Genomic DNA, 5,000 nt, shown 5'->3' on the forward strand with positions numbered 1-5,000 from the left:
CCTCCCCCTCTCCCCTCCCCTTTCCGTACTTCCATTCTCTCGTTTAAAACATTTCGAAAGAGTCAAACGCTTTTCAGTGGGGACAATATGTTTGTCTGTCTGTTCATCCGTCTAGTTGTCTGTGTCTGTATATTTCCATTCTCTCATTTTCTCAGTCTCTCTCTCTCTCTCTCTCCCTTTCTTCCATCCTTCCTCCCTCTTTCTCCCTTCACCCCATGACTCTCTCTCTCTTCCTTTCTTCACTTGCTCTCTATATCTTCCTTCCCTTCACCCTCTTCCTCTTCCTTTCTCCCTTCGCCCTCCCTTTCCCTTCCTTCCTTCCTTCCTTTACCCTATCTCTCACTTCTTTCATTTTTTCCTTCTTCCTCTTCCTTTCTCCTCTTCACCCTCATTATCTCTACTTCTTTTCCTCCCCTCCTTCCTTTCTTCGGCCAGTCTATCTTCCTTCCTTCCCTTCATCTTTTCCTTCTTCCTCCCTTCTCTTCGGCCTCTCACCTCTACCTTCCTCCTTACACTCCTTCCATCCCCCTCCCTCCTCTTTTTCCTCCTCTCCTTCATCCACTCCCCCTTCCTTCCTTCCCTCCCGCTCTCCCTCTATCTTCCTTCCATCCGTCCCTCCTCCCTACTCTTCGGGGACTCTCTCTCTTCCTTTCTTTCGCCTTCTCCCTCTTCCTTTCATTCTTTCGCCTTCTCCCTCTCCTTTTTCATTCCTTTCCTTCCCTCCTCCCTTCTTCCCCCTCTATCTCCCTTCCACCCGTCCTTCCTCCCACATTTTCGGGGACTCTCCCTCTTCCTTTCTTCCTTTCGCCTTCTCCCTCCTGCTTCTCTTCCTCTCTCTCCTTCCTCCTTTCTTCCTTTCGCCCTCTCCCTCCTCCTTCTCTTCCTCTTTCGCCCAGCCAGCAAATCTTAGTCTCTCCTTACCGGGGCGTGTCTTTGCCTCAGTTCAACCCCATCACGGTCCCTCCTTCAGCAGAATTACACCTCTTTTGCTGAAAACAAATCCCCCCCTTCTTCTCCTTCCCCTCCCCCTCCTCCTTCCCCTGTTTTAAATTGACCCCCCCCTTCTCCTCCTCATTTCCGCCCCCCTCCCCCTTCCCCCCTTGCCCCGCTCTTTTCTCCTTCCTCGTCTTAAACTGGAAAAAAAAAATCTTCTGCCCCTCAACTTTTAGATTGAGACAAAACCTCCCCCTCTTTTCCGTCCTCCTCCTCCTCTCCCCCCTTTTTAAATTGAAACAACCCCTCCACCCTTCCTTTCCTTCTCCCCCCCCCTTTAAATCGAGACAAAGCCCCCCCTCCCTTCCGTGGTCCTTCGCCCCCTACCCCCCTTAAACTGAAATCAATTATATCTTCGCTGACACAGACATCCTGCTATGTGAAAGCCTTCTCCTCATCTAGACTGTGAAAGGGAGGTGAATCCTTAGAAAAGGGGAGAGGGGAGAGGGAGAGGGGAGAGGGAGAGGGGTGAGGGGAGAGGGGAGAGGGGTGGGGGGAGAGGGGTGAGGGGGAAGGAGGGGGAGGAGGAGGAGGAGGAAGCTTCCTATCTTTTCTTATTGGCTAAGACGGAAGGGGGGAGGGAGAGGGGGAGGGGGTCTTGGGATTCCACTTCTATAATATCTTCTAGTGCTTGGATAATTTGCTTGGCACAAACACTCCCGTCTTTTCCTTCTTCCCTTCCTCTATTCCTTTTTTTTTACTTTTCTTTTCTTCTACTTTGTCTTGTAAGTGTCGTGAAATCTCCCCCCCCCACTTCTTTTACATATGCCAACTTTCTGAAACATCTCTCTCTCTCTCTCTCTTTCCTCGACGTTTATCGAAGTCTGAAACCTCAACTTATGGTACTTTATGATACTTTCCCCTCGACATAAACTTACTGAAACCCCTCCCTCTCTACGCCACATACTAAAACTCCTTCTCCTGTTTTCTCTTACTCTTCCTTCTCCTCTACTTTCTTCTCTTTCTCTTCCTTTTTCTCCTCCTCCTCTTTTTTTCTTTTCCTTTTTCTCTTCCTACTGTTACTCTCTTCATTTTTCTCCTCCTCCTCCTCTTCCTCTTCCTTTACCTCCTCCTGTTTCTCTTCCTCTTACTTTTCCTCCTTCTTTCTCTTTTTCATCTGGTTCATCCTCCCCCTCATCTTCCTTTTCCAGCTCCTCCTAATCTTTCTCTACCTCTTCCTTTTCCTCCTCCTCCCAATCTTTCTCTACCTCTTCCTTTTCCTCCTCCTCCCAATCTTTCTCTACCTCTTCTTGTTAATCCTCCTCCTCCTCCTTTTTCTCTTCCTCTTTCTCTTCCTCCTCCTCCTCCTCCTCCTCCTCTTCCTCCTCCTCCTCCTCCTCCTCCTCCTCCTCCTCCTCTTCCTCCTCCTCCTCCTCCTCCTCCTCCTCCTCCTCCTCCCCCTCCTCCCCCCCAACCCGGGTGAAAATTCCCACACCCTCTCCCCGAAACAGCCAATCCACGGTCGCTCTGCCATCCATCCATTAACGGAAACACTAGAAAAAAAAGGGAAGGGAAAAAAATGGCGTTTGGGTGGAGGGGCCGGGAGGAAAGTGATGGGAGGAGAGACAAGAGAGACCAAAAAAAAAAAAAAAAGGAAAAAGGAAAAAAAAAGGAAAAAGAAAAACCAGGAATCCTCTAACTTGGACAGAAATGTTGCAACAGTTGGACCCATCCTCCCTATGAAGCAAGCAAGCAAGCATGACAATGGCAGGCGGGTCGGGATCGCATTTTCCCGACCACCGCCGCCGCCACCGCCGCCGCCGCCGCCGCCGCCACCCGCTTGCGAACTTCTCCTCCCCGCCACAGCATCGCGGCAGACACAGACACAGACACAGACAGAGACACAGACAAACACACAAGAATAAGTTATCGATTTTTTTTTTAAATATGATTTGTGAACACTTTTCCCAGCACTGAATCATTTTTTTGAGTGCGTTCGTTTCATTTTTTGGCGAGGCGTTTGTTTGACACCATACGCGGTGACTTTGACTTTTGGCGAAACACGGGGAAGATAGAACGAAATTGTGTTTTTTTCTTCACCACGTATGAACACATTCCAGACACATGTATACGTATTCTTTAAATATTCTTACATAGGAAGCGAATCAACATAACACATAGACACACATAGGGACACGCACATATACACCGTCCATAGATATTAATGAATACGGCGTATACATACACATTAAAATATGACGAATGTTACACCTCTCGTGAAAAAAGAACAGTTTCATCATTCCAAATATGAACACCCATGAATAATTACAGTAGCGAGTAATATTTCAAAAGCGCACAAAACACGGCTATTTTTTTTCACTCTCTCTCTCTCTCTCTCTCTTTCCACTCCGGGAGACAAACATCACAAAGCAACAAAGCGGACGAGAGAGAGGGGGACTGCGCGGAGGGCGGGAGGGTGCGGAGGCCATAATGATTCGTCACAAAGCTCAAACTTAAACATTTCACATGCCTGCTGCTTACCTGATCTGCATTTGCGGTGATTACGTGCAACAGTTAGGTCCTGCCACACCTCGCTACTCCTCCCTCTCCCCCACTTCTACCTCCCTCTCTTTCTCTCTCTCTCTCTCTCTCCCTCTCCCCCTTTTCGGTCGGTCCCTCTGGCTAGGGGAGGCGAAAGAGGGGGGGGGGGCACTTGCAGGAGGTCTCTTGCAATGCAGGGAGGAGGAGGGGGAGGGGGGTGGGGGGAAGGGGGAAGGGGGTGATGACGGCCTCTGTGGTGACGTGGCTTGCCTGCTTGCCTGCTTGCTTGCATGCTCTTGCCACACGGAGACACGGTAAGGTCAGGCCCGAGTGGTCAGAGGCGGCGTGCGAAACCCGTAGAGTTGTTCCCGGGGCGAGGCCGCTTCTCCCGACCCGGGCGACGTCCTCCCTCGCCGCCCAGCCCGCCCCGCGCGCCCGGACGCCGTCGTGCGATCGCGGGCGGCGTCGTGGGCGCAGCGAGGCCTGAGGAGGGTCTTCTGGCACTGTCGTTTCTTTCCTCGGGGTCGGCCATGGCACTCGAAATCCGAAATCTGGGGGGGGAGGGGGGGCGATTGGTCGTGTGACGGCGAGAGAAAAAAAAATCCGCGTGAATAGGAAGGGTTTAAGGAGAGGAAGGGGGGTTGGGGGTTAGGAGGGGGAAAAGAAGGGGTAGGGGGGGGGAAAGGAACCATACTGAACTCTGCTGAATCCGACGGACGAAAAAATCAAAACTAATTGGTGTTGTTCTCGCTTGCCTGGACTCTAAAAGACTATTTTTCGAGCTTTACAACACGCATCAAATCCGCAACTGTCACATACACACAACCCTTTGGAAAACGCACCACCGCGGCTTCACAAAATACGCGAGGACGTGAAAGACATCCAAATAATGAAACTTGAAAATACAGATCACAGTACACGAGAAAACTAACACTCAAATGCACTTAAATCAACTATAATCTCCAAATACCACATGAGCTTTGGAATACAATAATCAAAAATTCATATAAACAACACTTAGGCGGTCGATACAATAGCAACTGTACCAGAATCTAAATCAAAGTTACAGATAAACAGAGTATGAACTTGTCAAAATTTAGCCCAAACCGAGAGATCAAAGGAAGGCTAATAAAGCATTCATATAAAACGTGAAATGAATAAACAAATAGCTAAAAAAAAAGACAAAATTGAAACGACTTTGAAATGAAATCACACTCCCTATGAACTCAGTCCCTGGCTCCGGCACCGCACATGGAGTAGAGAACTTACCAGGAGTTATTTTCGTTATAAAATAGATGTATACAGCAGAGGGGTAATTTTTTCTTCGAAGGGAAAGGGGAGAGAGGAGGGAGGGAAGGAGGAGGAAGGAGGAGGGAAGGGGAATTTTTGGGTGTTATTCGTAAAACTTATATCGTATTTTTGGGGGGAGTGAATGGAGGGGGGGAGGAGGGAGAAAGGGTGGAAAGGAAGGAGGGGGGGGGGAGGAAGGGAGGAGGGGGATGGAAACTCACTCTTTCAGAACAAAT

At 49.4% G+C, this 5,000-nt stretch overlaps 1 long non-coding RNA gene across 1 annotated transcript in view; it reads right to left on the bottom strand.

Annotated features, from left to right (window-relative positions):
* Positions 1-5,000, bottom strand: part of LOC113821597 (uncharacterized) — a 112,540-nt gene that overhangs the window by 107,176 nt on the left and 364 nt on the right. Inside the window, exons 1-2 of the long non-coding RNA XR_011398843.1 lie at positions 4,986-5,000; positions 3,475-4,025 (exon numbers count right to left, since the gene is read on the bottom strand). The exon at positions 4,986-5,000 is cut by the window's right edge and continues 364 nt beyond it. This is a non-coding gene — a long non-coding RNA (uncharacterized lncRNA). The remainder of the gene's footprint in view (positions 1-3,474; positions 4,026-4,985) is intronic.

The sequence above is a fragment of the Penaeus vannamei genome, chromosome 11, assembly GCF_042767895.1.
Source record: "Penaeus vannamei isolate JL-2024 chromosome 11, ASM4276789v1, whole genome shotgun sequence".
Taxonomy (NCBI): Eukaryota; Metazoa; Arthropoda; class Malacostraca; order Decapoda; family Penaeidae; genus Penaeus; species Penaeus vannamei.